Consider the following 27,119-nt stretch of genomic DNA (forward strand, 5'->3'; position numbering starts at 1 on the left):
TCAGCTCCTGGAGCCTATTATGTCATCTAAAAACAACCTCTGTGATATTGGACAAGCCATTGAATTTCGTGCCTTGGTATGGACTGGAAATAATTGTACACTATGACTTAACAAGTCTGTTGTGGTTTCCCATAGCTGTCGTGCTGTGAAGGTCCAATCTGATAACTTATGCAAACAAAGACCCTTCACAGACTTTCCCCACACCTGACCCTCATCTCTGTTACTCTCCTAAATCACCTTTATCCCTTTCTCATAATTGTACAAACCTATAAATTAGTTACATATTAGGCACGATTTCTCTATTAGCGACTTCCAACAAAGCACATTCTTCTTGTTAGAATCACTGAGTTTTTCTTTCAGGTTCATTCCTTTCTCCTTCTAATTACAGCATGAATTCACATTTCCACAATTCCAGAGAGGATTTCTTGCAAGCTAAAAGGTCTTTGCAAGAACTCACGGATCAGGGTCCACTTTGGAGAACGGGAGGGTTTTCGCAGTCTGCATGCAGCCTGCAATAAACTCTTTATCCCTAAGAGAATGTTACAACAATAAGGTTTACCGAATGCTTACTATGTACCAATCACCACCCCAGGCATTTTGCACAGACACACTCATTCTCAGATTACCCGGTGACTATTATCAGCCTTATCTGTAGTTTACAATGAAATCCCAGACACAGGGAAGCTCAATCACCTGCCCAAAGTATGGAGCCAGGCAATCAAAGACGCAGTATTAGTCATAGTGATGCTTTCCTTTGCTGCACACGGATTCTGAATTTCACAAGGAGGTATCCGGATGCCCCTTATCGGGATATGAATACTTTCTTTGGGCTCCCAGCAGCTGGCTGCTGCCCCCTGGAGAGTGACGTTACATCGGAGGGGGGCCAGGAGGCAGAGGGCGAGCCAGCGTGCGAGCACACAGCCCCAAGCGTGAAGCCTGCAGGCAGGCGCCGGCGGGGTCCGAGACGCCAGGCGGTGGCAGGTGGAACCGGGACAGGATCTTCGGAACCTGTTGCTGAAACCCAGCCAGGACACTTCGACGCCGCTGGGGCTCTGCCCTGGGCGTGGTCTGCAGGTAGGGGAGCGGGTCAGACTGGGCTGGGAACCCCAGTGCCCGCGGCTGGCTTGGATGATTCGCATTAGCGATTGGGGAGTGTTATCTTGGATTTTGCGACTTTATTCTTTCCACTTTCCCCAAATCCCTTCCTAATCCCACGGGGCACTGTCTGTGGACTCCCTTTGGTCACCAGCGTGACTTTTTGGGGCTTCTGTGCCCAGGCTGTCCAGACCACTGATGCCTCTTCCCAGGCTCCTAGTGCTGGGATGGGGCTAGGAACCGGGAGGAGGGAGCCACTTAAAACCCCTCCATAGCAATCCCCAGCCCCCTTTTAAAATAACTTTCCTGTTGAGTCTTCTTGAAGTCCATGCCTGATACTAGCGAGTTTTCTAAACTTCTGTCTACATTTGTGATGATTTAAGCAATGATCTTTGGGTATGTGAGTGAGGCTGCATCTTGTATGCTTTTATTTGCCAGAAAGGCTAAAATGTGTTTTTTTATCCAGGTCCAGCACAGAGCCTCCACTGAAGGCTCTTGGAGAGATTTTTGTAAAGCTCTTTCTAGGGTGTGAGAAAGGATTTCCAGACAATGCCAAGGTTAGCCTGTCTTTTACCAAAACTCCAGGCATTTGCCAGAAGTTCAGCCCTTGGTCAAAGACAGTGTCCGGTGTGGAAAACCAGGAGCATTCTCTGTTCTGCGCTATGGTTTTTGTTTAAAGACAGAACTATAAACTAAGAAACAAAGATTCATTTGCTTATCCCTTCTTTTGCCCTCAGCTAGACTAGGTATTTCAAAAAATTATTTATTTTAAAGAGTCAAATCTAAAGATGGCATGTTATAAGAATATGATAGATTTCTTTTCTGATCAAAGTATTAAAAGTTATTTTAACCATGTGTCTAAATTTCTCTTTCCATTATACATCCAAATCATTTTCAACTGATAATGACCAAAGAGGGGAAAGATAGGCAAATTTTGGTTTGTAATGTGTAAACACATTTCTGTTTCCAGCTTCAACTCTAATTATGTAAACCAAAGTAGCTTGTGTAAAATCATCTTAATATTTTAAGTTATGATTGAATTTGCAAAATTGCTGTGAAATGCTCAAGATAGAACCATTACCATGAACAGAGAGTTGAGTGGCAACTGTAAACAGAGTTTGGTTAGCGTCTTTCATCTGTTAAAAGCTGCTATCATTTAGGAGAACAGGTCTTCACTGTATACTGCATTATCATCATTAAAAAGTAGTTGTTATAATAACCTAAAATGTAATTTCAATATTGCTTGATGATGCATTAATGTGTTATTCATATGTTATCTTCTGCTTTTTTATTAGCATAAATATTTTTCTAAAATCCGTATCATCCAAGAAGATCTTCCTAATAGCCATTTTTCTTGTTGTCCATAGGCATCTTCAGGAAAGTTTGAATCTCAAACATTTTTTTCTTAGTCTATCATCTATCTGTCTATTTTATCTTACATTTTTATTCCTGAGCATTTTATGAATAAATTATGAAGTATTTAAAAGTCTGTATTAGAAATTTGTTGTCTTGTTTTTATGATTCTTTAAGTCATAGCTCCTTTTAAGTACACCAGTATTCTTTTTTTACAGATTCAAAGGCTGTAGAATGTATAGATATAAATTTACTATTAACCAGTGAGTGATTTGCTCCTGCAAAAATTGTTTATTGTTCTTGTATTTATTATTATTTATCAGTGTGTGTGATTGCTGATAAAAAAAATTCATGAAAATGACTCTCTGATAAATATTCATGAATGTTTTCACTGTAGTGCCCTAGAGTGGATCTCCAGCTGTAATACAGACATAAGAATAACTGTTCCTCAAAGCATCATATATTAAAAAATAATCATTTTGTAAAATATTACTTTCCTTATTCTGGAGAGGGTAAGTTGATTTTAAATGAAAACTTTAAAACTGTTGTACATATTGAAAGAAAGATAAATATAACCTCATGTTCCTAAAATAGATCTATATAGTTTTATATTAATCTTACCAAGTAGTTCTCTTAAAGACATGAATTTTATGCCTGCGATTAGCCTGCTGTTGACAGCTGATTTTTCTTTCCTTCCTAATTACCTTTAGTTTTAAGTTCTAGCTCTGGGGGATAAACTGGCTCTTAAATGAATTTTCCAATTGCCTTGAAACTGAACATTCGGAGTCTAGAAGGTCCCTTACTCTATCAAACCAAAGGCAGATGGAAAGATACTGCCCCAGCAATGAGTTACAATGGTCACCACAACAGACAGCTTTTTTGAATGAGTTTCATGGAAATGGCAACCCACTCCAGTGTTCTTGCCTGGAGAATCCCAGGGATGGAGGAGCCTGGTGGGCTGCCGTCTATGGGGTCACACAGAGTTGGACACTACTGAAGTGACTTAGCAGCAGCAGCAGCATGTCCTTTAAGCACCTTGTGGAATTCTGAGATACCAGAGTTACAAAAATGAAGAGATAAAGTTCTTTTCTCAGTCAGGCTTCTCATTGGCTCTGTGCCTAAGGCAAATCATTTAACTTGAGTCTAAATTTCTCAAATATAAATGGATAAGTTAGAATATGCTTTCTAAAATCTTTTCACCCCTCTGGGTTTCCATTTCCCAGGCAAGAGTACTGGAGTGGGGTGCCATTGCCTTCTCCGATGATAAGAGGGCAGACGACCCAGGGTGAGAAGTCACAGATATCCTTGTTTTGCTACTTGAAAGCAGCCACCCTTAGGCAAGGCCCTGAAAATTCTATAAAATCATTATCTCCTGTCTCCACTGGGCGATTAGAAGGAATGAATGGAGCGGTATAGGTGACTGTGCTGGGTGCAGCCTCTGGCACAGCATTGTTCTTTAGGACACCCATCTCTGACAGATCTAAAGTCTTTCCTGTCTCCAGTGGGGAGGAGATGAGAGAAGTGCATAGAAATTCCTTCCATGTGTTCAAGTGGCTGTTACCAGTACATGCATGCGTGCTAAGTTGCTTCAGTCATGTCTGACTTCACGACCCTATGGGCTGTAGCCTATCAGGCTCCTCTGTCCATGGGATTTTACAAGCAAGAATACTGGAGTGGGTTGCCATTTCCTTCTCTGGGGGAGCTTCCTGACCCAGGGATCAAACCTGTATCTCTTGTGTCTCCTGCATTGGCAGCAAGTTCTTTACCACTAGCCCCCCCCCCCCCCCCCCCTCCCCGGGGAAGCCCTACCAGTGCAGCTTCCCCAGGATGTATCAAGGATTGGGACACAGGATGATCAGAGCTTCAGGCATGGGGTGAATGCCTCTTTGATATTTCACCAACTCTCCCCTCATACACAAAAAGTCAAAATGAGTCAGAACAGCACAAAAGTCAAGCTCCATGCCACACAGACTGAGAAGACAAGCCCTATTCCAGTTCCCTGCCAACCTGGGTGTAGTTCTGTTCCAGTTTAACACACCAGACACATTATATCAGGGGAATCATAACAGCTGCAGAATCCCAATCACACCACTGCAGTAATTTAAAGAAAGAAAGAAACTACAAACAAAATAACACCTGAAATGCCAAGAAATTGGTTCTCTCTTAACTTTGTTGCTACTGAAAATTTAACATGTCTAAACACTACCAATATTTCTGATTTTCTTTTTGGGCTGTTGAGAGGCTTCATTTAAGTGTCTGCATAAAATCTGGGTTCCACTGAGGCACTTACAGACTAAGGCATCTTCTGCTGGAACTAATGCATCTTTGAATTGCAGTTGACCTTCATTTTCAAAATTCTAAAGGGTCTACCAAGCATATGAGAATATTTTAGTTCTGCTTGTTTTGGAAAACAGTTTCTGAAAGTCAAATGAGATAGTGAGAGCTAATCTTCAGTGAGTTTTGTCGATAAGGAAACAGAGGCTTGGAAATGATTTTGCCCAAAGTAAGCTAGACTGAGGAATTGGGATAATGAATTCATGTAGCCTTCAAGTCCATGAGCTTAAATTCAATCCTGCAGGGCCCCTGAGTACATAGTAATAGCAGCTTACAATCAAAGTACTTATTTCTGCATATGCCAAGCCTTTCTAAACAAACAAAGCTGCATTCTTAGGAAGAAATAAATATTACAGGCTTGATTAAGTTTCTTATAAACCAAAATAGGAAACATTCATTACTTGTGAAACTTTTTCAAATGCCTATACCTAAGTCCCACCACTGGACATAAATTGATCTGGAGTTAGCTCTGAGTATTTGTATTTTTTATTTCACTTAGAAATGAAAAGAATCTGCATGCTTACTCTTAAGTGAAAATAATGGGTCCCAACCCACATTGCTGTTTTCAGAAATAGATAGAAGAAACTCAAGTATTATCTGGGAAAAGAGATATTTAAAGAAAACAGGGCAAGGGGATAAAGATTTTGTGAATCCATTCTCCTCAGAACTCCAGCCAAATCAAATAGTTGTGTATATTAGTTTATTTCCTGTGAACATAAAACTCAATAAGGGGAAATTTCAGATCAAGAAGTTGCTCATGACTTTAAAGATTCTCCTTTTCTTCGGGGAAGAAAACAGCAGGGATCTGTAAGTTTTGCAAACTACTTCTTTCACAGAGCATCATCTCACACATCCTGTCTCCTTGCAAAACTGAGACATTTAGAGAGGTGTCACCTGAACTCTCCTACTTTCCTTTAAAGTAGGGTATCTTATTTAATGGCTTTTCTTAAAGACTCGAATAAACTGAAGTGAACTGAAAGAACCTAAAGTTTCTAACTTTTCCTTTACCATTTCATCCCTGTCCCTGCAATCTTACACAATGGTATTAAAGTGAAGGTAGGCTCGCTAGGGACTCAGCTTCCTACCCTTATAAGCAGAGTGCATTGCATGATTAACAGGTACCCTCTAGTAGAGTTTGGCCTTCTCTGGTAGCTCAGATGGTAAAGTGTCTGCCTACAATGAGAGTTTGGCCTTCTCTGGTAGCTCAGATGGTAAGGTGTCTGCCTACAACGCGGGAGACCCAGGTTCAATCCCTGGGTTGGGAAGATCCTCTGGAGAAGGAAATGGCAACTCACTCCAGTACTCTTGCCTGGAAAATCCCATGGATGGAGGAGTGTGGTAGGCTACAGTCCATGGGGTCACAAAGAGTTGGACATGATTCTCTAGTAGAGTTTATAGCCTCTTGCTTCCTCGGTCTTTTACTCATATCCCCTGGTTGCCTTTCTGGAATTCCCCATCCTCAACAGGTTTGCAAAGTCTTTTTGTCCTTGGATGGCTGCTGATGTCATTAATATCACAGTGCTCCTTCAGGCTTGAAAGTCTTTGGCTAGAATCCTGCTGCTTTGAGGAGATTTGTTCTCTTTGTCGCCACTTCTTTCCCTTGGAAAAGCTGCTTTGAGTGGTTTCTGACCCAGAGCACGGTTCACACTTCTCCCACAACTGGCAGCCCTGGGGGTTCACTGCAGACTGTGAGGAGCCTGCCCAAGTACCCCATCCTGAGCGTGCAGTTCATCATATTTTGATTGTCCAGGTTTTAGGAACTTCTAATTCAAGTTTTTCTATAGAAGCAGGCCCTCGAAGTGTCTACAGTCTGCAAGCCTGATGAATTCTGAGTTCATGCTTAGTGCTCATTCCCCTTGTCCTTATGTGGTGCCTCCAGCCCGGAACATTCCAAGCTCAGACCTCCTTACAGGTTTTGGACTTGCCTTCTCCCCACCTGAGAACCTCAAACGTCAGAGCTGCACAGGCAGGGATCAGGTCTGGTGTGCTCCTAAGGCTATTTGTCCTCACAGTGTCCTCTGGTCTGTGCCTGAGCTACTGAGACTATCTTTGTGTCTGTGTTCTCTTGCTTTTGAGCTTCCTCTCCCTAGGAGAATGTAAACTCCACAAGAGATCAACTTGATGCTTTTACATTAACTCCTGGCTTCAGTGTCTAGAACAATGTGGCACACAGTAGAGACTCAGCAAATATTTGCCTAGTAAAAATTTCATTTCCATTAACCCATCAGATTCTCCTGTATCCTTTTGCATATCCAATCAAGATGCTAAAACTTCAGTCTTTAAATCCCATTCTTCCTTTATGCTTTTTTATCCTCCTTTCCACTCATCCTAGCTTAACTAAAAGGTCAATCTGTACATATTTTTTCATTTCATGTGGCAGAAAAAGTTTTTAAAAAGCCACTTAGTTACCACTGACTGCACTATTTGAATATATGTGGGTTCCATGGTATCTGTGTATGTGGATTTTTAAAAATAATCTGGGCCTAAGCACTAAGAAAGACTAAAATATGGTAAAAAATACTACAACATTTACTTTTAAGTAAAGTTAAATCCACCCATTCTATTATTGTAATCAGCATATTATAATTTCATCTTTAAAATAATTTGTTTTTAAAATATATGCATATGTAATTTTATATAAGTGCCCAAATTATATCATATTCTGTGGCTACTAAATTCTTAATTCTTCAGTTTACTTTGGTAATTGCCTCTGCCCACTCTTTTCTCCTCTGTTACTGAATCATAAGTAACTCATGTTGGCAATTGAGTTCTATTATTCTAGCTTTTCCTATGCTTTTTATAACCATTCACATGTATACATATGAACACATGCTTGTGTATATACACATGCACAATCTTTTTATTTCCAGTTTTCAAAATTGTATAATTTTTCTTATTCATTAATACTTCATGAAAAGCCCTTCATTGCAACTGTTCAGTTCAGTCACTCAGTCATGTCTGACTCTTTGCAACCCCATGGACTGCAGCATGCCAGACTTCCCTGTCCATCACCAACTCTGAGAGCTTGCTCAAACTCATGTCCATTGAGTTGGTGATGCCATCCAACCATCTCATCCTCTGTCATCCCCTTCTAGTCTTGCCTTAAATCTTTCCCAGCATCAGGGTTTTTTATGAGTCAGGTCTTTTCCAATGAGTCAGTTCTTTACATCAGTTGGCTAAACTATTGGAGCTTCAGTTTCAGCATCAGTCCTTCCAATGAATATTCAGGACTGATTTCCTTTAGGATTGACTGGATTGATCTCCTTGCAGTCCAAAGGACATTCAAGAGTCTTCTCCAAAACCACAGTTCAAAAGCAACTATTCTTCAGCACTCAACCTTCTTTATGGTCCAACTTTCACATCCATACATGACTACTGGAAAAACCATAGCTTTGACTAGATGGACCTTTGTTGGCAAAGTCATGTCTCTGCTTTTTAATATGCTGTCTAGGTTGGTCATAGCTTTTCTTCCAAGGAGCAAGCATCTTTTAATTTCATGGCTGAAATCACCATCTGAAGTGATTTGGGAGCCCAAAAAACTAAAGTCTCTCACTATTTCCATTGTTTCCCCATCTATTTGCCATGAATTAAGTGATGGGACTAGATGCCATGATCTTGGGTTTTTGAATGTTGAGTTTTAAGCCAGCTTCTTCACTCTCCTCTTTCACTTTCATCAAGAGACTCTTTAGTTCTTCTTCACTTTCTGCCATAAGGGTGGTATCATCTGCATATCTGAGGTTATTGATATTTCTCCCGGCAATCTTGATTCCAGCTTGTGCTTCATCCAGTCCAGCATTTCTCATGATGTACTCTGCATAGAAGTTAAATAAGCAAGGTGACAAATACAGCCTTGACATACTCCTTTCACAATTTGGAAACAGTCTGTTGTTTCATGTCCAGTTCTAGCTGTTGCTTCTTGACCTGCATACAGATTTCTCAGGAGGCAGGTAAGATGGTCTGGTATTTCCATCTCTTGAACAATTTAATAGTTTGCTGTGATCCACACAGTCAATGGCTTTGGTGTAGTTAATGAAGCAGAAATAGATGTTTTTCTGGAACTCTCTTGCTTTTCCAAAATTCAACGGATGTTGGCAATTTGATCTCTGGTTCCTCTGCCTTTTCTAAATCCAGCTTGAACATCTGGAAGTTCTCAGTATATGTACTATTCTCGTTTGGAGAATTTTGAGCATTACTTTACTAGTGTGTGAAATGAGTGCAACTGTGCGATAGTTTGAACATTCTTTGGCATTGCCTTTCTTTGGGATTGGAATGAAAACTGGCCTTTTCCAGTCCTGTGGCCACTGCTGAGTTTTCCAAATTTGCTGGCATATTGAGTGCAGTACTGTAACAGCATCTTCTTTTAGAATTTGAAATAGCTCAACTGAAATTCCATCACCTCCACTAACTATATTCATAGTGATGCTTCCTAACACCCACTTGACTTAGGCTTCCAGGATGTCTGGCTCTAGGTGAATAACCACACCATCATGGTTATCTGGGTCATGAAGGTCTTTTTTGTACAGTTCTTGTGTATTCTTGCCACCTCTTCTTAAGATCTTCTGTTTCTGTTAGGTCCATACCATTTCTGTCCTTTATAGTGCCCATCTTTGCATGAAATGTTCACTTGGTATTTCCAATTTTCTTGATGAGATCTCTAGTCTTTCCCATTCTATTGTTTTTCTCTATTTCATTGTTATTCACTTAAGCAGGCTTTCTTTTCTCTCCTTGTCATTCTCTGGAACTGTATTCAGTTGGGTGAATCTTTCCCTTTCTCCTTTGCCTTTTGCTTCTTTTATTTTCTCAACTATTTGTAAGGCCTCCTCATAAAATCACTTTGCCTTTTTGCATTTTTTCCTTGGGGATGGTTTTGGTCACTGCCTCCTATACAATATTATGAACCTCCATCCATAGTTCTTCAGGAACTGTGTATACCAGATCTAATCCCTTGAATCTATTCATCACCCCTACTGTATAATCATAAGGGATTTGATTTAGGTCATACCTGATGATCTAGTGGTTTTCCTTACTTTCTTCAATTTAAGCCTGAATTTTGCAATAAGGAGCTGATGATCTGAGCCTCAGTCAGCTCCAGGTCTTGTTTATGATGAATGTATAGCTCCATGTATTTGCTCCATCTTTGGCTGCAAAAAAATATAATCAATCTGATTTCGTTGTTGACCATCTGGTGATGTCCATGCATAAAGTCATTGCTTGTGTTGTTGGAAAAGGGTGTTTGCTGTGACCATTGTGTTCTCTTTACAAAATTCTGTTAGCCTTTGCCCTGCTACATTTTGTAGTCCAAGGCCAACATGCCTGTTACTCCAGGTATCTCTTGACTTCCTACTTTTGCATTCCAATCCCCTGTGATGAAAGGACATCTTTTTTTGGTGTTAGTTTTAGAAGGTCTTATAGGTCTTCACAGAACCATTCAACTTCATCTTCTTTAGCATTAGTATTTGGGACATAGACTTGGATTACTGTGATGTTGAATGGTTTGCCTTGGAAACAGACTGAGTTCATTTAGTCATTTTTCAGATTGCACCTAAGTACTACATTTAGGAATATTTTGTTGACTATAAGGGTTACTCAATTTCTTCTAAGGGATTCTTGCCCACAGTAGTATATCTAATGGCCATCTGAATTAAATTTGCCTGTTCCCACCCATTTTAGTTCATTGATTGCTAAAATTTTGATACTCACTCTTACCATCTCCTGCTTGACCGCTTCCAATTTACCTTGACTCATGGACCTAACATTCCAGGTTCCTATGCAGTATTGTTCTTTACAGCATCAGAGTTTACTTTCACCACCAGATTCACAACTGAGCATTGTTTCTGCTTTGGCCTAGCCTCTTCATTCTTTCTAGAGCTACTTCTCCTCTCTTTCCCAGTAGCATAGTGGATACCTACTGACCTGGGGGGCTCATCTTACAGTGTCATATCATTTTTGCCTTTTCATTCTGTTCATGGGGTTTCAAGGCAAGAATACTGAAGTGATTTGTCATTCCCTTGTCCAGTAGACCACTGGAGCTTTATCAGAACTCTCCACCATGACTATAGTTAACAATATTGTTTTATATACTTAAAAGATTTAAGAGAGTAAATCTTAGCTGTTCTCACCACCAAAAAAAATGGTAATTATGTGAGGTAACTGACCCTAATGTGGTAATCATTTTGCAATATATATGCACATTGAATTTTAAAGACTTACACAATGCTGTATCTTATAAAGCCAGGGAAAAAAATTTTTTTTAATTAGCATGGAGACATTTGAACTCAGGCTTAAAGAGAGATTGAACTATATGGAATATTATACTGCTAATTTCCTCTTGAGCTCTTTGGTTTGTATTTCTTTAAAGCGTTATTCTGAATTTTAGAGGAAAAATGTTTTCATTCTGGAGTACTGAGGGAGACCCAGTGCTATACTTATATGTAACCTGAACCAGTATTAAATGGAGGCTAAATTGGGGTGATTAATAAAATTATAAAAATTTTAGATCAAACTAGAAAAAAAAATGAATACAGGGTATCTTTTGCAATCATCAGATTGAAAAAAATTAGGAAGGCTATGTTCAAGCTAGTTTTAGAAAAGGCAGAGGAACCAGAGATCAAATTGCCAACATCCACTGGATCATGGAAAAAGCAAGAGAGTTCCAGAAAAACATCTATTTCTGCTTTTTTGACTATGCCAAAGCCTTTGACTGTATGGATCACAATAAACTGTGGAAAATTCTGAAAGAGATGGGAATACCAGACCACCTGATCTGCCTCTTGAGAAATTTGTATGCAGGTCAGGAAGCAACAGTTAGAAGTGGACATGGAACAACAGACTGGTTCCAAATAGGAAAAGGAGTACGTCAAGGCTGTATATTGTCACCCAGCTTATTTAACTTATATGCAGAATACATCATGAGAAACGCTGGGCTGGAAGAAGCACAAGCTGGAATCAAGATTGCCAGGAGAAATATCAATAACCTCAGATATGCAGATGACACCACCCTTATGGCAGAAAGTGAAGAGGAACTCAAAAGCCTCTTGATGAAAGTGAAAGTGGAGAGTGAAAAAGTTGGCTTAAAGCTCAACATTCAGAAAATGAAGATCATGGCATCCGGTCCCATCACTTCATGGGAAATAGATGGGGAAACAGTGGAAACAGTGTCAGACTTTATTTTTCTGGGCTCCAAAATCACTGCAGATGGTGACTGCAGACATGAAATTAAAAGACGCTTACCCCTTGGAAGGAAAGTTATGACCAACCTAGATAGCATATTCAAAAGCAGAGACATTACTTTGCCAACAAAGGTTCGTCTAGTTAAGGCTATGGTTTTTCTAGTGGTCATGTATGGATGTGAGAGTTGGACTGTGAAGAAGGCTGAGTGCCTAAGAATTGATGCTTTTGAACTGTGGTGTTGGAGAAGACTCTTGAGAGTCCCTTGGATTGCAAGGAGATCCAACCAGTCCATTCTGAAGGAGATCAGCCCTGGGATTTCTTTGGAAGGAATGATGCTAAAGCTGAAAGTCCAGTACTTTGGCCACCTCATGCGAAGAGTTGACTCTTTGGAAAAGACTCTGATGCTGGGAGGGACTGGGGGCAAGAGGAGAAGGGGATGACAAAGGATGAGATGGCTGGATGGCATCACTGACTTGATGGACGTGAGTCTGAGTGAACTCCGGGAGTTGGTGATGGACTGGGAGGCCTGGCGTACTGAAGTTCATGGGGTCGCAAAGAGTCGGACACGACTGAGCGACTGATCTGATCTGATCTGATCAGAGCCAAGCACTAGAGCAATGGAAACTCTTATTTAGTTTGATTACTTTGGAAAGTGATGAAAGTGAAAGTGTTAGTCGCTCAGTCCTGTCTGACTCTTTGAGACCCCATGGACTGTAGCCTACCAGGCTCATCTGTCCATAGAATTCTCCAGGCAAGAATACTAGAGTGGGTTGCCATTTCCTTCTCCAGAGGATCTTCCTGACCCAGGGATCAAACCCAGGTCTCCTGCATTCCAGGCAGACCCTTTACCATATGAGCCACCAGGGAAGCCATCATATTTGGTAAAATTAAAAATGGACATGCTTGATATATGTACGTAAGGAGACATGTATAATCTCATTGTCATAGAGTGTTGATGAGAGCATTATCTGCAATTAGAAAATGGAAACAAGTCTCTAGAAAATGGATAAATGCTCATATGAGGAATACTACCACTAAGGACGAAGAGAAGCTGTCATGCATTGGTTAAATGGAGAAACTTTGGGAAGATTTGAGCGCTGCTCTGTTGTAACTTGGGACTTGCCTGTTGGCTCAAATGATAAAGAATCTGCCTGCAATATGGGAGACCTGGGTTTGATCCCGCAGTCCCCTGGAGAAGGGGATGGCAACTCACTCCAGTGTTCTTGCCTGGAGAATTCAAGGGACTGAGGAGTCTGGTGGGCTGTATTCCTTGGGGTTACAAAGAGTCGGACAGACTGAGCAACTAACACTGTCATAACTTTAGACAGCTATTTATTCTGTAGCTCTGTAAAATATGGATAATACCTACCTCAACAGTTAAGTATAAACAAGTTAATCCATGTAATGTGTGTAGAACATTGGCTGTTACACAGAGAAAGTTCATTAAATGTTTTATTATTATTATTCAGAGAGTCAAAGAATGAACTAGACCTATCTATATGCACATGGAAGTATCTTGAAAAACACTATATTGAGTTAAAAAGAAAAAAGTTTCAGAATTAAATACTCACTATGGCCTGGAAAATCCCATGGACGGAAGGAGCCTGTTAGGCTGCAATCCATAGGGTCGCTAAGAGTCCGACACGACTGAGCGACTTCACTTTCACTTTTCACTTTCATGCATTGGAGAAGGAAATGGCAGCCCACTCCAGTGTTCTTGCCTGGAGAATCCCAGGGATGGGGGAGCCTGGTGGGCTGCCATCTATGGGGTCGCACAGAGTCAGACACGACTGAAGTGACTTAGCATACCATAGCATAGCATGATAACTAAAGATCCAGAGTAACCCAAATCCCCACAAGTCAATACATTTTACTGCTTGCAAATATTTGTAGGGAGAATGTAAAATGATTGCCTGAAGCCAAAAAGACAAAGCATTGGGAAGCTTTACTTCATCACATTTTATTTCATTTATAAAATAACAGTCTTGCAACAAATAAGATAGATATTAATACTTATCAATATGTAAGTCTTGTCTATAATATTATGACCTTTATATTGATACTTAAAATGTTTCAAAAAATAAAAAGATAAAAATATAGTAAAAATTTTAAGTTGAAAAGTCAGAAAAATGTGGTAAAAGTTTTCTAAAAATGTAAAAAAAAAATTAAAATGTTATTTGATAAAAGCCTCATTTAAATCAGTAAGAAAAACACTAAGATTGATTTCATATATTAATGGACAAGTTTCATGCAAAAGCAATTACCAAATAGAAAAAATATATAAATAGCTTAAATATTTATAAAGATTCTGTCATTTTAATAACAACTTTAAAAATGTTGAAGCAAAAATATAGTTTTGTTGATCTCTAACAACTAATGTCACTGATTCAATGAACGTGAGTTTGAGCAAACACCAGGAGATAGAAAAGGACAGGGAAGACTGGCATGCTGCAGTTCATGGGGTCGCAGAGTTGGACATAACTGAGTGACTGAACAGCAGTAGCTTATAACTAAATTTTTAAAAATTATATTAGTGAAACAAGCACTGTATATGTTATGGTTGTGACACTGTAAAGTTTTAGGTAATTTCAAAATAATTTAGTATAGATATAAAATAGTATTTAATCATCTGAAACATTTTTGAAATGCAGCTTTAATATAAATACTAGTAAATAAAAAATGCTGAATTTAAAACCCCCATAAGCAATAATGTTTGGTTGTGTTTAACATCCATTGCTCTTAGGATGTGTGTGTGCTATTGCTCCAGTCATGTCCAACTCTTTGCGACCTCATGAACTATAGCTCACCAGGCTCCTCTGTCCACGGGGATTTTCCAGGCAAGACTATTGGAGTGGGTTGCCATGCCCTCCTCCAGGGAATCTTCCCAACCCAGTGATCAAACCTGTGTCTCTAAGGTCTCCTGCATTGGCAGGCAGGTTCTTTACCACTAGTGACACCTGGGAAACCCCTGCCCTTAGGGTAACCACCTAAGTTTTTGTTACAGCCTAAAAGGTGCTTTTTGATTCGATCCATATCTGCTTATTATGTGGAGCTTCCCTTGCATGATGCTATCTCTCCATCTCTAGGCTGTAACCAAAGTGAACTTCTGCCAGGGTCTCTTCCCTCTCAGTTTTGGTGAATATTGAATTCTGTAATTCTCACTGACCTCCCCCCACCCAAGTGGTATTCTCTGCCTCAATACGACTTATTCTTGACTTAATTTTTTCCCGCCCCCCACAGGAGGCCTGTTCAGTCCAGGTTAGAGAGGTTTCTCTGATATGCTTGCCTTAGAGCTCAGGGTCCACACTCATACTAGTCATCATCCTTGTATTATAGTTAACTGACTACTGTTTGTCTTTTATGCAGGACTATTAGCTTTTTGAAGGCTGGTAAGTCTGAGTATTGTGTTTAGTTAATAGCAGAATATACTGAATGAATGCATGAATTAATGTATGAATGAATGAATAAAAATTATAGAAAAATATGCTGACGTGTTAGTAGTTGGGGTTCTATGAAGTTTTACACTTTATAATAATTTCTTTTCTGCCCACTTGAGTTTGGAGCCTTTTAGATATAGATGCAGCAGTTTAAGTCATGGAGACTTAAAATAATAGCTTTATTACCCCTCTACACTGTTGGTGTGAGTGTAAATTGGTGAAGCCACATGGAGAACAGTATGGAGGTTCCTTAAAAAGCTGAGAATAGAGCTACTACCAAGTGACCTGGCAATCCCACTCTGGAGCATGTATCTGGAAAAGATGAAAGCTCTAATTTGAAAAGATTCATATACCTCAGTGTTCATGGTGACACTATTTACAATAGCCAAGACACGGGAGCAACCTAAGTGTCTATTAACAGACAACTGGTTTAAAAATATTTGGCGTGTGTATACAATAGAATACTATGTAGACTTAACAAAGTGAAATATTGCCATCTGCAGGAAAGTGGATGGACCTAGAGAATATCATATTAAGGGAAGTAAGTAAGACAGAGGTAAATATTGTATGATATCATTTATATATTGAAACTAAAAACTAATACCAATGAACTTATTTACAAAATAGAAACAGACTCACAAACAGTGAGAACAATATTATGGTTACCAAAGGGGAAAGGGTGAGGGGAGGGATAAATTATTAATAGATACACGCTACTATATATAAAATAGATAAATAAGGACCTACTGTATAACACAGGGAACTATATTCAACATCTTGCAATAGACTATGATGAAGAAGAATCTGAAAAAATATATTTATATCTATCTATCTGAACTTGATATATATATATATATATATATATATATATTTTTTTTTTTTTTTTAGCTGTGCCACATGGCTTGTGGGATCTTAGTTCCCTAAGTAGGATTGAAACTTGCACCCTCGGCAGTGAAAGCAAGGAGTCCTAACCACTGGACTGCCAGGAAATTCCCTCCATCTATCTATTTGAATCACTTTTCATGTATACCTGAAACTAACACAATATTGTAAGTCAGCTATATTTCAATTAAAGAAACAGCTTTATTACTGATGAAACTGTGGGCAAGGGAATTTCCTCTAAAAGTTATTCCTAAATTGGACCATTTTCCACTTAATTCCTCAAATACAGGGAAACAACCCAGTTCACACAATTTATATGATTGTGAATACAGATCATATAATCCTTATAGGCACCAAGTTCCAAGAGAGTAATAGAAAGAACAGATTCTTTGGTTTTTTTCTCCCAGATTCCTTAAGTCTTATCAGAGGAGTGAGTGACTGAAGCCTCAGAAGGCTCATCTGAGAAAATTTCTTTCAATATGGAAACATTTCAAGAGGAGGGGATTCTACCTCTAGTGGTAGTAATTTGGGTTTTCCAATTTTGTTTATATTTTCTGTATTTTCTAATTATCATGCACTCTTTTTAATTTGATATTTATTAATATCAAAAATATTAAGTTTTTGAAAAAAATAAGTTTTAAAACGTAAGTTGCAATAGTAATTTTCCTTTGCTACTTATTATCTCACAAGTGTTAGTTGAGGCAATCTGCAATACATTTATATTCATGTGAAAGATCTCATGTGAGAGAATGAAAGAAGTACCTAATGGAAAAAATAAATAAATTTCTTGAAAATTAGCTAAAAGAAAAATATACATATTAATGATATACAACTGTACAAGGACTCTTGTGTGAGAAAATTATGTTTTAAATGAAGTGATCGGTGGCAAGAGATATGAGTACTGAGGCTTTCTTTATAGTCCTTTGGTAATGTGACCAAAATTTTTTCCCTTATCTCCTTTTGCAATATGTTCACACTATTTTTCCACTTGTGATCAGTAATCTTGAGTTTCATTGAAGCTAATATGAACTTTTAGAGCTAGAAAGAACATTAGCCATAATTTTTCTTTTCTTCTTAATTTTATAGATTATCAAACTATAATGTATAAATATCAAACTAAAATGTATAAATATCAAGCCACATAACTTAGGGACAGCCAAGATGAGGTGTCACATTTCCTATCCTCCTACTTGATGTCTTTTCTGCTAGAGCATACATCCATCCACCACAAGGTCACAACTTTTGAGGATCTTGTAAAGAAAAATAGCAATACACCTTCCAACAGAGAAAAGGAAAACACTCCCCCTCCTCTGAACACTTTGTGAGTAAAGCATTAAGGAGTACTACTAGGTCAACTAACGTGTTCTCTGTGGAACATGTCATTAAAATTGAAAGCACTTATCTCATATGCAAATACTTAAAAACCTAGCTTTTAGGTTTGTGTTTAATAGTTTTAGTGCTCTGTTATACAACATAATTGGGTGGTTTTCTATATAAGTGAATAACAAGGATAACAGTGCAAAAGCAAAACTGTTTGAGTTTAGAGCTTGTCTTCTTAAAATTACTATTTGGAAACAAGAGCCACGGTACATTTAATTATATGGAATTTGACAGTTTCAAGATTGAGTTGTTTCTTTGATTATCCTTTTGTTATACCTTTGTGTCTTCATAAAGGATATGTGTATGTTCCAATGCATTCAGTATGGACAAATTTTAATATAGCTTGCTAGGATACTGTGCAATAAGGCTTTTGAGAGTGGTTAAATTGGAGAAGGCAAAAGCACCCCACTCCAGTACTGTTGCCTGGAAAATCCCATGGATGGAGGAGCCTGATAGGCTGCAGTCCATGGGGTCGCTGGGAGTCGGACACGACTGAGCGACTTCACTTTCACTTTCCACTTTCATGCATTGGAGAAGGAAATGGAAACCCACTCCAGTGTTCTTGCCTGGAGAGTCCCGTGGATGGAGAGGCCTGGTAGGCTGCAGTCCATGGGGTCGCACAGAGTTAGACACGAGTGAAGCGACTTAGCAGCATTTTGGTTAATATGGGCAAAAGGACCTAAGAAGCTATCTTTTAACTAAAGCTGTAGAACATAGACTACCATGGATCTACAGAATGTTATTTGCTGTTTATTTTAAAGAGATGGAAAATGTTTGATAGGGGAATTTTTTAAACTATAACAATTGTAGCCTTGAACATGATAGTATTTGATAACTAAGATTTAACTTACAAAGTGTGATCCACGAGCTGTGTTCTCTTGGGTTCATAAGTTCATGTTTATATCAAGAATTCCAAATATCAGTTATTAGACCTTGCAGATTTTGTATTAGCTGAAGAGAATGCTAGCCTTTGAGGTGAGATAGATATAAGCTCAGTTTAGAATAAAGCTATAGTCACACATTACTTAATGGCCTTTATCTGAATACCAAAAAGTTGGGGGGAAGACTTCCACATTTCTAGTTCATTTTTAAAAATCTATTTTTAATTAGAGGATAATTACCTTACAATATTGTGTTCATTTCTGTCATATATCAACTTGAATCAGCCACAGGTATACATATGTCCCCTCCTTCTTAAACCTTCCTCCCACCTTCCTCCCACCTCCCATCCCATCCCACGCCTCTAGGTTGTCAGAGAGCATCAGATTTGAGCTCCCTGAGTCATACAGCAAATTCCCACTGGTTATCTACTTTACATATGGTAATGTATATGTTTTAATGCTACTCTCTCAGTTTCTCCCACCCTCTCTTTCACTCACTGTGTCCACAATTCTATTCTCGATAGGAGCAATTATTTTATAGACATCTAATTAAAACTGTTCTCACATTAGTATCTCCTTACCTGGAAAACCAGTACCAGTGAATTTTCTTTGTCTATGCAAGACATTTATGTAGCCATAGAAGACAGAACTGTAATAGTAATATAAATAAAAGGAAAATCATATCAGTAAAGGTTGACCAAGTGGATACAGTAATTGCAGAAGAAACAATTTGATATCATCAGTGATAAATCTAGTGCCCACAGGTCAAGTTATAAGAAAAGGGATTTAAATAGGGCACTATTTCCAATTGAAATGCATCATTCACTTGTACTAGAGTTATCTAAGATAAAATAACAAGTTTTTTTCCTTCTTCCCACAACTTTCCCATGTAGTGTGTTATTTTTGCACATCAAATATGAAATTTAACCCTAGGTTGGTGGCACAGTGGTAAAGAATCTGCCTACCAATGCAAAAGATACAGGACATACAAATTTGATCCCTGGGTTGGGAAGATCCCCTGGAGAAGGAAATGAAAGCCACTCCAGTATTCTTGCCTGGAAAATTCCATGAACATAGAAACCTGGTGGGCTACAGTCCATGGGGTCTCAAAGGGTCAGACACGACTGGGCATGTATGCAACGCCAAACACATTCTTCCATTTAGGAAGACTGGTTAATTTTTAATTAGTTTTTATTGGAGTATAGTTACATTACAATGTTGGTTACTTTCTGCTGTACCACAAAGCAAATCAGACATGGATTCATATTTATCCCCTCTTTTTCATATTTCCTTCCCATTGAGGTCACCACAGAGCACTGAGTAGAGTTGCCTGTGCTATACAGTAGGTTCTCATTCAGTTCAGTTCAGTTCAGTCACTCAGTCATGTCTGACTCTCTGCGACCCCATGAATCCCAGCACGCCAGGCCTCCCTGTCCATCACCAACTCCTGGAGTTCACTCAGACTCACATCCATCGAGTCAGTGATGCCATCCAGCCATCTCATCCTCTGTCGTCCCCTTCTCTTCTTGCCCCCAATCCCTCCCAGCATCAGAGTCTTTTCTAATGAGTCAACTCTTCGCATGAGGTGGCCAAAGTACTGGACTTTCAGCTTTAGCATCATTCCTTCCAAAGAAATCCCAGGGCTGATCTCCTTCAGAATGGACTGGTTGTATCTCCTTGCAGTCCAAGGGACTCTCAAGAATCTTATCCAACACCACAGTTCAAAAGCATCAATTCTTAGGCACTCAGCCTTCTTCACAGTCCAACTCTCACATCCATACATGACCACTAGAAAAACCATAGCCTTGACTAGATGGACCTTTGTTGGCAAAGTAATGTCTCTGCTTTTGAATATGCTATCTAGGTTGGTCATAATTTTCTTCCAAGGAGTAAGAGTCTTTTAATTTCATGGCTGCAGTCACCATCTGCAGTGATTTTGGAGCCCCCAAAAATAAAGTCTGACACTGTTTCCACTGTTTCCCCATCTATTTCCCATGAAGTGATGGGACCGGATGCCATGATCTTCGTTTTCTGAATGTTGAGCTTTAAGCCAACTTTTTCACTCTCCACTTTCACTTTCATCAAGAGGCTTTTTAGTTCCTCTTCACTTTCTTCCATAAGAGTGCTGTCATCTGCATATCTGAGGTTATTGATATTTCTCCCGGCAATTTTGATTCCAGCTTGTGCTTCTTCCAGCCCAGCGTTTCTCATGATGTACTCTGCATATAAGTTAAAAAAGCAGGGTGACAATATACAGCCTTGACGTACTCCTTTTCCTATTTAGAACCAGTCTTTTGTTCCATTAGTTATATATTTTATACATGATTGCAGCCATGAAATTAAAAGATGCTTGTATCTTAGAAGACAAGCTATGACAAACCTCAGTTCAGTTCAGTTCAGTCACTCAGTCATGTCCGACTCTTTGCGACCCCATGAATCGCAGCACGCCAGGCCTCCCTGTCCATCACCAACTCCTGGAGTTCACCCAGACTCATGTGCATCTAGTTGGTGATGCCGTCCAGCCATCTCATCCTCTGTTGTCCCCTTCTCCTCCTGCCCCCAATCCCTCCCAGCATCAGGGTCTTTTCCAATGAGTCAACTCTTCTCATGAGGTGGCCGAAGTATTGGAGTTTCAGATTTAGCATCAGTCCTTCCAATGAACACCCAGGACTGGACTCCTTTAGGATGGACTGGTTGGATCTCCTTGCTATCCAAGGAACTCGCAAGAGTCTTCTCCAACACCACAGTTCAAAAGCATCAATTCTTCGGCACTCAGCTTTCTTTGTAGTCCAACTTTCACATCCATACAAGACCACTGGAAAAACCATAGCCTTGACTAGATGGACCTTTGTTGGCAAACTAATGTCTCTGCTTTTCAATATGCTATCTAGGTTGGTCATCCAATCCCAAAGAAAGGAAGTGCCAAAGAATGCCCAAACTACCACACAATTGCACTCATCTCACACGGTAGTAAAGTAATGCTCAAAATTCTCCAAGCCAGGCTTCAGCAATACATGAACCGTGAACTACCAGATGTTCAAGCTGGTTTTAGGAAAGGCAGAGGAACCAGAGGTCAGATTGCCAACATCTGCTGGATCATTGAAAAAGCAAGAGAGTTCCAGAAAAACATCTATTTCTGCTTTATTGACTATGCCAAAGCCTTTGACTGTGTGGATCACAATAAACTGTGGAAAATTCTGAAAGAGATGGGAATACAGGACCACCTGACCTGCCTCTTGAGAAACCTGTATGCAGGTCAGGAAGCAACAGTTAGAACTGGACATGGAACAACAGACTGGTTCCAAATAAGAAAAGGAGTACGTCAAGGCTGTACATTGTCACCCTGCTTATTTAACTTATATGCATATTACATCATGAGAAACGCTGGGCTGGAAGAAGCACAAGCTGGAATCAAGATTTCCGGGAGAAATATCAATAACCTCAGGTATGCAGATGACACCACCCTTATGGCAGAAAGTGAAGAGGGACTAAAAAGCCTCTTGATGAAAGTGAAAGTGGAGAGTGAAAAAGTTGGCTTAAAGCTCAACATTCAGAAAACTAAGATCATGGCATCCGGTCCCATCACTTCATGGGAAATAGATGGGGAAACAGTGGAAACAGTATGACATTAAAGCAGTGTAAATGCATCGTTGCCTATTCCTTATTGAGAGGTACAATTTTCAGTGATTTTCCAAAACTATGATAGCAAGTTTATGGTTTGCATAGATGTTTGTTATCATGTAGAGGTAATTCTCTTATATTCCTAGCTTTAAATATCATAAGTAGTGGTAAATACCATATTTATATGTTGAATCCACATTCATGGATTTGAAAACTCAATTTTGAGATTTTTAGCTCGCTTCAAATTGATTTGCAGATACAATATAATCCAAGCACATCTCAGCATACTTTTTTTTAAGAAAATGGTAAGATGTTAATCTATAAGGAAAAGCAAAGAACCTAGAAGAGACAAACTCTTTTCAAGTGAACAAATTTGGAGGATTTAGACTACTTAATTTCAAGATTTATTGTAAAGCTACAGTAATTAAGATAGTGTTATTAGTTTAAGCATAGACATATAGATCAGTAGAACAATAATAGAGAAATAGACCCACAGTTATTTGGTAAATTTATTTTAGAAAAATTATCCAATGTAAGTCAATCAGAAAAGGACAATATTTTGAATAAATTACAATGAAACAACTGGATATCTCCACGAAAAAAAATTTTTTTTCTCGACCCTTACCTCATATCACAAAAAGTGAACCAAAATTGAGCACAAGCATAATATGAGCTAAAACTATTTAATTTCCATTAAAAAATAGAAAATCTTTTCAAATTCGTGTAGGTAAAGATTTCCTAAATATGGCAGAAGAACAATAAGCCATTAAAAAAAGATATCGTTAACTATCAAAATCAAAGGAAAAAATTTATACTCTTTAAGAGACAATCAGAAAAACAATCCACAAACTAGAAGTAAATATTGTAACAGAACACATAACTTACAAAGGGCTTATATCCAGAATACATAAACAATTTTTATAACTCAAGAATACAAGGGGATTCTTTGGTGGTCCCGTGGGTTAAAAATCTGCCTGTCAATGCTGAGGATATGGTTTCGATCCCCGGTCCAGGAGGATTCTACATGCCTCGGGGCAACTAAACCCATGCACCCCAACTACTGAGCCTGCGCTCTAGAGCCTGTGCTCCACAAGAGAATCTACAACAATAAGTGCACACAATGCAACTGGAGAGTAGCTCTTGCTCACCACAATTAGAGGAAGCCCAGGGATCGAACCCAGGTCTCCCACATTGCAGTTTTTGGGAAGCCACAATTCAACCCACGACACTGAGAAATGGGATATTTACATTATCTCGGAGTGTTTCCCACCATATACTTTTAAGTGGAAAGGGAAAAAGACTCCACATTGGAGAAACCTGGCAAATGAAGGTCAGCATCCTCTGTGATAGTACACATCCCAGTGTGTGCTTTCTTATATGGTGCCCTCCACAAAATTGCTTCTGTGGTACTTCTGCCAAAAATGCAGAATGTGAATCTACTCCCGAGGAAACACTAGACAATGGGGTGACATCCTATAATACTTTCCAGGAAGTCAAGGTTATGAAAGATAGGAAGGGAGGATGGAAAGACGTCACCAGAGAAAGATTTCTTTGGTTCTAAAGGACAGTGTCGGGAGGTGGTAATATTTGAGTGAGACCTATGAGATAGTGCTTTTATCAATGATAATTTCCTGATTTTGATCATTGTTTTGCAGCTGTGAAAGAGACCAAAGTTCTTAGGGGCTTAAGGGGACTTATAGCAGTATCTTACTGCCACAGAGTTCAGAAAATACTACACATACATAGAAAAATAATGATAGAATAAATATGGCAAAATGTCAGCAGCTGGGGAATCTGAGTGAAAACTATATGGAAGTTATTTATATTATTGTTGTAACTGTCCTGTAATTCTGGAATTGCTTACAAATAAAAAGTCTGAAATTTTAAAATTTTGAAAATGTAACTCTATACTTAAGAGGAGTCTGGTTCTAGAATGTCAGTCTGGCTGGAAAACTCGTGTTACATGTGCCCTGTCTTCTGTAACCTGGCTTTTGGTGACAGTCTAGCAACCTGACTGGTTTTCTAAAGTATCCATGGTTAGTTAGAGAATAATCTGTTCTAAGGACTTCCCTGGTGGTCCAGTGGTTAAGAATTCGCCTTCCAACGCAGGTGACATGGGTTCAATCCCTGGTCAGGGAACTAATGCCCACATGCCTCTGGGAAGACTGGGTGCCAAAACTAAGACCCGATGCAGCTAAAAACAGACAAACAAACAAAATAAAAGAATAGTCACCTCTTTGACAACCTGCGAACAAGCTTAGGGAAAATAAAATTTCTGGACTGTTAATGATTTATTTTGAATTATTTGACTAAGTTTTTTTTAATTTAGAGTTTCATCTGTTTTTTTGATAAAGATTAACTCTGCTCTGGAATTAAACCAAATTGGAGTTTCAGGACCAGTTCATTAGAATATGTAGTTGTTTTCCTGCAATGTGGGTCAGAGTGCTGCCATCGTGTCCTGGTGTCCCAATAATAGATTGTATCTTTAGACATGTGGGTTTTCTTCTATCATCTTAATGGTTGTTAAAGCCAATTTGTGCTCTCTGTAGTGGTGCTCTGTGTACTTAATGATTAGAAGGAGAGATGATGGCTAGGTTGCTGACTGGTGAAAGAACTTTGTTACAATGGGAAATGTGTTTCTATGTTCCTTATCTTATTTTATGGCAGTGAGCAGTGTCATAAACAGCTAGTATTCTAGTGTGATCTAAGGTTTTTCTTAAGTATGTTTGGTTAAAATTCAGTTGCCAGAATAATTTAGGGAAAATGTCTAGTGGAACTTCTGGGAAAGGAAAGCTTGACTTATATATGATAAAAACTAAGAGGATGAGGTCTTGGCAGCATGCAATATTAATACTGGGTGTTGTACTACAAGGCATTAAGAAGTGCTCTGGGACAGAGACAGTTTCACTTTAGAGGTTCAACATCTGTTTTTCCTATTTGTTGCAGCCCTCTATACCTTTTAGGACAATAGGTTAAGTTTACAAATCAATTTTAAAATATGCCATCACAAAGCTAATCCTTTTGGTTAACTTTTAAAAATTCAATTTTTTCTTCCCACTGCTAGTGCCTTTTGCAGGTAGTAATAAAGTTAAATTGTTGCACAATAAAATTTCCCAGTTTATTTTCTTCTTAACCAGTGAAATACTTCTCTTTGTCACTGACAATGTAAAAAGATCAGGCTAATGTGGGAATGCAAGCTATCACTTTTTTTTAAACTGTAATTGAATCAGATCTTCTGCAAAGACAGTCCTCCATCCTTTCACGTAATGAAGGTATAACTAGAAAACAGTAACTACCCACTTGCCTGGAAGTCAAATAAAATGCATTTTTAGGCTTAAGGAAGGAACCAAGGAATTAGTCTCACTGTCACAATTAATCAAAAGATTCCCCTATGTTATAAGCTTGACATGATGTGAAGTGATAGCCCTAATATGTTTTGGTAAGATTATATTAAGGCAATATTTCTTAGCCTGAATTATCTTCCCTTCTTTGTTCATATTAGACATAAAATATAAAAGTAGGATAGGGAAGAATATTTAGAGTCTATCAGATCCACAGCTTATCAGCATGTGGAAAAAAAAAAAAAGCTTGTCTTTCTTCAGTTCTTTTTTCTGGGGTTGGATCTTGCAAAGTGGACATATTCCAAAGGATTTATTACTTTTTAAATTGAAAATGAATTCAGTTGAAGGGAAGAAACAAAAGCATGAAAGACTGCTACCTAAACTTCCAAGAAAAGTTAATCTTTCCACACCACATTAGTATTTTCATTTTTAGTCTTGATGTCTTGAATGAAGTATACTGCAAAGGGTCTGAATATCTGGAATTACATACACTGTACATAAGTCCCTCTCACTATAAGTAAACAATATCTTATTACAAAAGAGAAAAAAATGCTTAATTTTTCTCAAAAGAATGATAGTAAATAGCAAAGCATAGAAGACCTGTTAGATCAAATATAATCTTAAATGCAGGCTTCCCTCATAACTCAGTCCATAAATAATCTGCCTTCGATGCTGGAGACCCAGGTTCAATTTCTGTGTCAGGAAGATCCTCTGGAGAAGGAAATGGCAACCCACTCCAGTATTCTTGCCTGGAGAATCCCATGGACAGAGGAGCCAGGCGGGCTACAGTCCATGGGGTAGCAAGAATTAGACGTGACTGAAGACTAAACCACTAGCACCATTATGTTAAATGAAATTTACATAAAAATAGACAATAGCAGCACAGTTGAAGTGTTAGCCTCTAATTTGAGTCCAACTCTACGACCTCATAGATTGTAGCCTTCCAGGCTCCCCTGTCTATGGAAAGAAAACTGGAATGGGTGAGAAAACTGGAGTGGGTAGGCGTTCTCTTCTTCAGGGGAACTTCCCAACCCAGGGAGTGAAGCCATGTCTCCTGTACTTCAGGTGGATTCTTTACTGTCTGAGCCACCAGGGAAGCCAAGTAGTCTAGCAATGCAAAGACTAATACAGAACTCTGAATTTGTCATTTTCATGGTCACTAGCGTCATAATAAATAGCTTTAGTTTTAGCTTAAAAAACATAGAACTATTGACTATTTTAAACATGATAATAGCTCAGCTATCGCAGGTAAGTTCAATATTTGCAAATTAATATCAAAAAGCAACAGAGACTTTAAAATATCACTCAAAAATTTAAGAGAAATAATTTTTGTAGGTCAACATTTTCAGGATTACACAAGCACAAATTTTGACATATATTAGAACAGTTAAATTTTATCTATTTTGTTCTTCTTGCAGTTTTAAAATGTATTAAGGTATCTACTAAAATATCTAAGGGTTTTTTTAATGTTTGGTTTATCTCTAGAAATTTTATATTTTTATGCAAATACAATTTAGTTAAGTTTGAATTTTATAACTTATCTATCCAAATATCCAAACTTTTCTTTGAGTTAAAATATGCCATGCTCCACATTTATCTTTCTGTAGCAACTAAATGATCAACAT

General features: G+C 38.7%; 1 protein-coding gene across 1 annotated transcript in view; it reads left to right on the forward strand.

Annotated features, from left to right (window-relative positions):
* The first annotated feature begins 648 nt into the window (after positions 1 to 648).
* The window catches only part of NPFFR2 (neuropeptide FF receptor 2), a 76,657-nt gene continuing 50,186 nt past the window's right edge, over positions 649 to 27,119 (forward strand). Inside the window, exon 1 of the mRNA XM_027544708.1 lies at positions 649 to 1,074. The gene's annotated coding sequence lies outside the window, so the exon portion shown is untranslated. The remainder of the gene's footprint in view (positions 1,075 to 27,119) is intronic.

This window comes from Bos indicus x Bos taurus, chromosome 6 (assembly GCF_003369695.1).
Source record: "Bos indicus x Bos taurus breed Angus x Brahman F1 hybrid chromosome 6, Bos_hybrid_MaternalHap_v2.0, whole genome shotgun sequence".
Taxonomy (NCBI): domain Eukaryota; kingdom Metazoa; phylum Chordata; class Mammalia; order Artiodactyla; family Bovidae; genus Bos; species Bos indicus x Bos taurus.